Source organism: Papaver somniferum, chromosome 1 (genome assembly GCF_003573695.1).
Source record: "Papaver somniferum cultivar HN1 chromosome 1, ASM357369v1, whole genome shotgun sequence".
NCBI lineage: Eukaryota > Viridiplantae > Streptophyta > Magnoliopsida > Ranunculales > Papaveraceae > Papaver > Papaver somniferum.
Genome location: NC_039358.1, coordinates 124335677 through 124341676, shown reverse-complemented (window position 1 = coordinate 124341676; position 6000 = coordinate 124335677).

Sequence of the window (6000 nt, the reverse complement as noted above, 5' to 3'; positions counted from 1 at the left end):
TTGGGAGACATCGTGTTGCAGGTTAACGCCGGACCCATGAAAGTAGAAACACGATTCAGCGTGGTTGACGCCCCATCCCCCTACAACGCCATTATCGGACGAAAGTGGCTACATAAACTCAAGGGAGTGGCGGAAACGTACTACCAATATCTCAGATTCCCTACACCTGAGGGAGTAATGCAAATCAAGGGAGATCGGGTCTCTGCAAGAGAGTGCCAAGCCACTCAGGATCGCATCAACAACGAACAAGAAGAGCAGCGAAAAACCCGAAGAATTAAAAATAAAGAAGCCGCGAAAGAGAAGTCCATAGACCTGTTCCTCAAGGAAACTAAAGGAAGGGGTTTGACCAAAGATGATAATGTCCTAAACACAGAGACAAGTACTTCAGCAGCCAACGAAGGACAGAAACACACCAAATAGCAATCAAAGAACGTCCCAGTTCTCGGGGATCCGAAGCCGGTGTTCACTCCAGTAGAGCCCGTAAAAGAAATCAACATAGGAACGGAAGAAAACCCGAAGATGATCAAAGTAGGGACCATAATGGACGAAAAAAGAGAAGATTCTCTAATCAAATTACTTAAAGAATACGCGGATGTATTCGCCTGGAAATTAGGAGATATGCCTGGGATTGACCCAAAAGTAATCCAACACGCGCTGCGCATCAAACCAGGCACACCACCTTTCAGGCAAAAAATAAGAAAAGTTGCACCGGAGTATCATAAGGCAGTGGAAAAAGAACTTCGGAAACTACTAGACGCAGGTTTCATCAAGGAAGTCAAGTACCCTACGTGGATCTCCAATATGGTCGTCGTTCCTAAGAAAAATGGAGGGGTTAGGATATGCATCGATTTTACTAACCTCAACAAGGCATGTCCAAAGGACATCTATCCCCTGCCAAGCATAGATCAGTTGGTATAAGCAGTAGAAGGATATGAAGAACTGCCATTCATGGATGGACATTCTGGCTACAACCAAGTAGCTCTGGCAGAAGAAGATCAGCCATACACGGCGTTCTACACGCCACATGGCCTTTATTGCTACACTAGAATGCCCTTCGGACTTCGAAACGCAGGGGCAACATACCAAAGAATGGTCGATGCTATCTTCATGCCATGGATTGGTAGTACCTTAGAAGTCTACGTTGACGATATGCTCGTCAAAAGTAAGCTGCGCAAAGATCACCACCAGGATTTGAGAGATATCTTCGAAGCAATGAGAAAACATCACATGAAAGTGAATCCAGAGAAATGTACTTTCGGTGTCACCTCGGGGAAATTCCTTGGGTATCTGGTAACAAAAAGGGGCATTGAGGTAGACCCAGTAAAGATTCAGGCCATAGTAGAAATGCCATCCCCTAAGAATTTAAAAGAAGTGCAGAAACTCAATGGGTCCATAGCAGCCTTGGGCAGATTTATTGCTCGATCCTCGGACAAATGCAAACATTTCTTCAATATTCTCAAAAAAGGGAGCAAGTTTGAATGGACCGCAGAATGCGAAGAAGCCTTCCAAAAAATCAAAGAATACCTAGCTTCAATTCTGATCCTGCAGAAGCCGGATCCTGATGAAGTTTTGGCATTATACATAGCAGCAACAGAAGACGCAGTCAGCGCAGTGTTGGTCAAAACCAATACGAAGATAGAACAGCCTATCTATTACGTCAGTAAGACCCTCAATTCTGCGGAAAGGAAATACACAAAGATCGAACAGCTTATCCTAGCATTGGTATGGGCTACTCAAAAGCTGAGAACTTACTTCCTAACTCACTTCATCTGGGTCCCATGCAAAGCACCACTGGAAGCAGTCCTCAAAAGCGCGGGAAAAGTGGGAAGAATAGCCAAGTGGAAGACCCACCTGGACCAATTCAACATCATTCATGAAATTCAACATTCTCGAAAATCCCAAGTTTTGGCGGATTTCTTAGCAGACCTCCCCCTGGACAACGACGAAGAGATTGAGGGAATACCAGAAGCCTAGGAAGAAAGCAGGATTCCAATGGATATCCTCGAACCTGCGAGTCAAAGACAATGGGAAGTCTTCGTCGATGGTTCCAAAAATAAGGAAGGAGCAGGAATAGGCATTGTCATCACCACCCCAACCGGGGAAAGGATTGTACAGGCACTCAGGTTAGAATTCAAAGAGCATACCAACAACATCGTCGAATACGAGGCAGTCGTACATGCCCTCCGTGTAATAATAGAGATGGGGGTAACCGACGTAAGACTAACAAGTGATTCGCAGCTTGTCATACGGCATATAGGGATCGAGCACAATGTGTACGATGACACCCTCTCAGCTTACATGGCCTTGGTCCAAACATTGGCATCACAAATTCCGAACATCAAGTTCCGGCACTTATGCAGAAGGGATCTCAGGCACGCGGATGCCCTAACATATATATCATCCATGCTGAAGGACGAAAGCGTCGAAGCTATTAAAATAACAAGGGTATAAGAGCCATCGATTGCATCTCAATTCTCCTTCGCTACCAATCAAGATACAGTGGAAGAAAATATCGAAGACCAGGTAGGAGAAGACATCCATAACGATTTTGACGAAGAAGATATCCTGTCAAGAGCAAATCAAGACGAAGACTTCAGCAACGAAGATGATTGGAGAATGGTGATCCATGCGTTTCTCTAAAAGGGCAGTTTACCCGCGGACTATAAACAGGCTAGGAAAATACTCTCCAAAGTAGGAAGATATGATCTTCGGGATGGGGTTCTGTACAAGAAATCCTTCCTCGGACCGTTACTACGTTGCTTATCTCGGAAAGAGGGGCATCGAATTCTAAAGGACATCCATTATGGCGACGCAGGGAATCATAGCGGTATGAGATCACTAGCCGACAAAGCAAAGACGCAAGGATTTTACTGGCCCACGATGATACAGGATGCCGCAAGAATGTCCCGACGATGTGAAGAATGTCAGCGTTTCGCCAAAAAGATACACGTGCCGGCAACAATGTTAAATTTTGTAGATAGCCCGTGGCCATTTGCAAAATGGGGCATAGATATCGTCGGGCCTTTCGTCGAAGGATCAGGGAAAAGACGATTTTTGATAGTATCCACGGACTACTTCAGTAAATGGGTAGAAGCTAAAGCCTTAGCCAGGATCAGAGACGTGGATGTGTTTACTTTCATATTCCAGAACATCATTTGCAGGTTCGGCATACCAGCAGAAATCGTGTCCGATAATGGTAAGCAATTAAAGGGGAAAAACATAGACATGCTCTTCGATACTTTCAAGATAAGGAAGAACAAATCCACCCCCATATACCCTCAAAGCAATGGACAGGCGGAAGCCACTAACAAGACCCTCTCTCTTATCCTCAAAAAATAATTAGACGAACATAAGGGGCGATGGTGTGAACAGTTGCATAATGTGTTATGGGCATACAGAACAACAAGAAGATCTGCCACTGGGGAATCCCCGTTTCTCCTCACTTATGGAGCTGAAGCAGTCATCCCAACAGAGATCCTCATGCCAACCACAAAGACCGAAGCATGGGAGAAAAATCTCACAACAGACATGATGTTAGAGAGATTGGACGATCTAGAAGGAAGAAGGGAAGCAGCATTGCAGAAGATGGAAAATTATCAACGAAGACTAGCAAGGGAGTACAACAAAAAATTAAAGCTTCGAAATTTTGTAGAGGGGCAGTATGTGTTGAGAACAATCCCACAGTATCAACGAGAAAAGAGATGGGGAAAGTTAGCACCTACGTGGGGAGGACCTTTTATAATACACGACATTGCGGGAAACGGTTCCTACTACCTTCGCAATCTGAAAAGCGAGGTCCTCCGGCATCCTTGGAATGCTAAGTGGCTTAAACTATATTACCCATAGGAGCAACGCAGCTTTGCATCTGCGTGAAGAAGACCAGAAGAAGAAGGCAGCGTGACCGCTCTACATGTTTCTATCTCTGGACGAGGAATTGCAGGCCTCAACCTATCAATCAAACAAGCTTTCTAAAATTCAAGTAAACAAAACCTATCAACAATATTGGGGAAAGTAGTTAATCTACAATCTCTCAGGGCTCCCCCATCAGTGTCCATAAGTGTAAGACCAGGGGGAAGGCACCCAGCAGAAAGAGATACCCAACCAATCTTAAGGCAACGGGTCGACGGAATGGGTGTATGTAAATATTTTAACCCCATATCCTAGAACGTTGCCTCGGCCCCCATCGTCTGGGAATCCTCTGGCCAAGGGTTCGCCAGCGGGGTGACAGGTCTCAAGCCGATCACGAAGGTACCTCCCTTCGGTATCGCACCCAAACACTTAAAAAACTCTTCTTTTGTTTTTAGCTTCTTTCATCACAATGCTTAAAATAAACAACAAACTGATATTGCAGGTATATCAAAAAAATGATCCATTTCATAAAGGTTGGTTACAAAAAGCGGCAAGGCCAATACAAGGAATACACATCAAAAATATTCTTTTTACAAAATACTAGCAAAATCTAACGGAAGGATAATGATGCCGCGGTCTCTACTTAGATGATGTCGCCCCATCAGCAGGTTTGTTCCGAAGAGTTGAAAGGACGCTCCCACCAGATGAGGGTCCCGAGGAGCCAGGCAAGGAAGCAGGCACTGGACGACGCGGATAACTCTTCACGAGGCCATGCTCGGTCTTGAGGCCAAGCTCAATCTTCTCCAGCATCTTGTTTGTCTCCTCAGCCAATTAACACCGAGCCTTATGCATAATAACTGTCGTCCGTTGTTGGGCTTGGGATAACAACGAAGATAGACGATTTACTTCTTTAGAAGCAGAACCAACGGCCTCCTCGCGGGATGCCGCCAAACTCTTAAAATGATTAGTCTGTTCTTCCTGTTGCGCTAAGGAAGATTGAGCCTTTTCAAATTTTTCATTTGAAACGCGGAGTTGTCCCTCGAGCTCTGAAAAAGACAACACCAGGGAGTTAGCACAGAAAAGAAGCAATCACACTCGATGAAATAGGGTTATACCTTCGACACAAGCCGAAGCCTCTTCATACTCATTAACAACCGCATCTTGCGCTTCATCAAGATGGTCATATTCCGCGGATAATTTATTATAATCTAGTTGAAGGTTGGTGAGAGTAAATTGACTGGCATCTAATTCTACCTGCTTCATCGAATCCATGTGACGAAGATGGTTGACTTCGTTGTTTATCTCTGATACCCCTTTGCTAAGTCTGTACATACATACTTCAAGATTTTTCTCAGACTCAGCCTGGCGAGCTATTTCAGCGCGAGACGCAGCAAGGGCCTTGCTTAGATCCCCAACTTCGTCTCGGGCATCGTCCCTTTCTCTGGTAAGACACATCATGCTCTCCTTAACTCCCGGAAAAGGAAGGGAGTGAGCCTTTCGTAATTCCTCTTCCAGAAGATGTATCCTAGACTCCAACAATGAAGTGCGCTCATGGGATTCCCGCAGATTCTCACGTGTCCACAGCTGTGTACCATTGAACAAAGTACGGTCATGGTTATACAGATTCTGCATATCAACCATTTGAACATGCCTTGCGCGCCATACCTCAACCCGAGCGTCCCACTTTTTGGCTTCGCTCTTAATTTTCTCGACCAGCTCTTTGATACGAGACTTTTGCCGTGCCCTTTCGTTTCGAAGCCATATCAGCTCGGGGACGCCACCTGCTGGAGATAGGGTGGGGAGACTCAGACAGAACAACTAAGTAATATAGAGGAATTACGACGCACTACAAGGGTAAAAGAGGAAAAAGAACCAAACCTGTGAAAGCTGAAACTTGGCCGCGAGTTTTCTCTAACTCAGCGCGAACGGCAGCAAGCTCTGAACGAAGACCAGCCTCCGCTTCACCCATCCTTTCTTTCTCTTTAAGGCTTTTCTTCAGTTCTTCTATTTCCACCTCAGCCGCAGACAATTCCTTTTCTCTGTGACGAAGCTTAGCCTCCAGCTTCAAAGATTTCGCTTTAAAGAACTGATACAGCACATGGTTACAATGCTCACTCCTCATCATCTACACATCAAAACAGCAAACATTAT